The following is a 326-nucleotide window of genomic DNA, read 5'->3' on the forward strand; positions in this document are numbered from 1 at the left end:
ATTTTCAGAATCCATGTCCACCATGTTTGGCAACCATCCTGCCATCCTGATTGGCTGAACACACCTGATCCAGGTAATCAGCAGCAGATAAGGCGGGGTTTCTGGAAAAGCAGCTGGAGGCCAGCCCTCGAGGCGTTTGACACCCTGGTCCTAAAGTCACATTAACCCACTAACTACTCTGCTGATTCAAAACCAAAGATCCAAACCTGAAGGAGTCCTGAAGATGAGAACATTTGAATATTTCTGAAGTGTTGGGTGGAAACATGTCTGTGTAGAAGTGACAGGATTGTAGCGGTGATGTCCCAGCAGGGGGTTGATGTTTGCTC

Source organism: Oryzias latipes, chromosome 3, assembly GCF_002234675.1.
Source record: "Oryzias latipes chromosome 3, ASM223467v1".
Lineage (NCBI taxonomy): Eukaryota > Metazoa > Chordata > Actinopteri > Beloniformes > Adrianichthyidae > Oryzias > Oryzias latipes.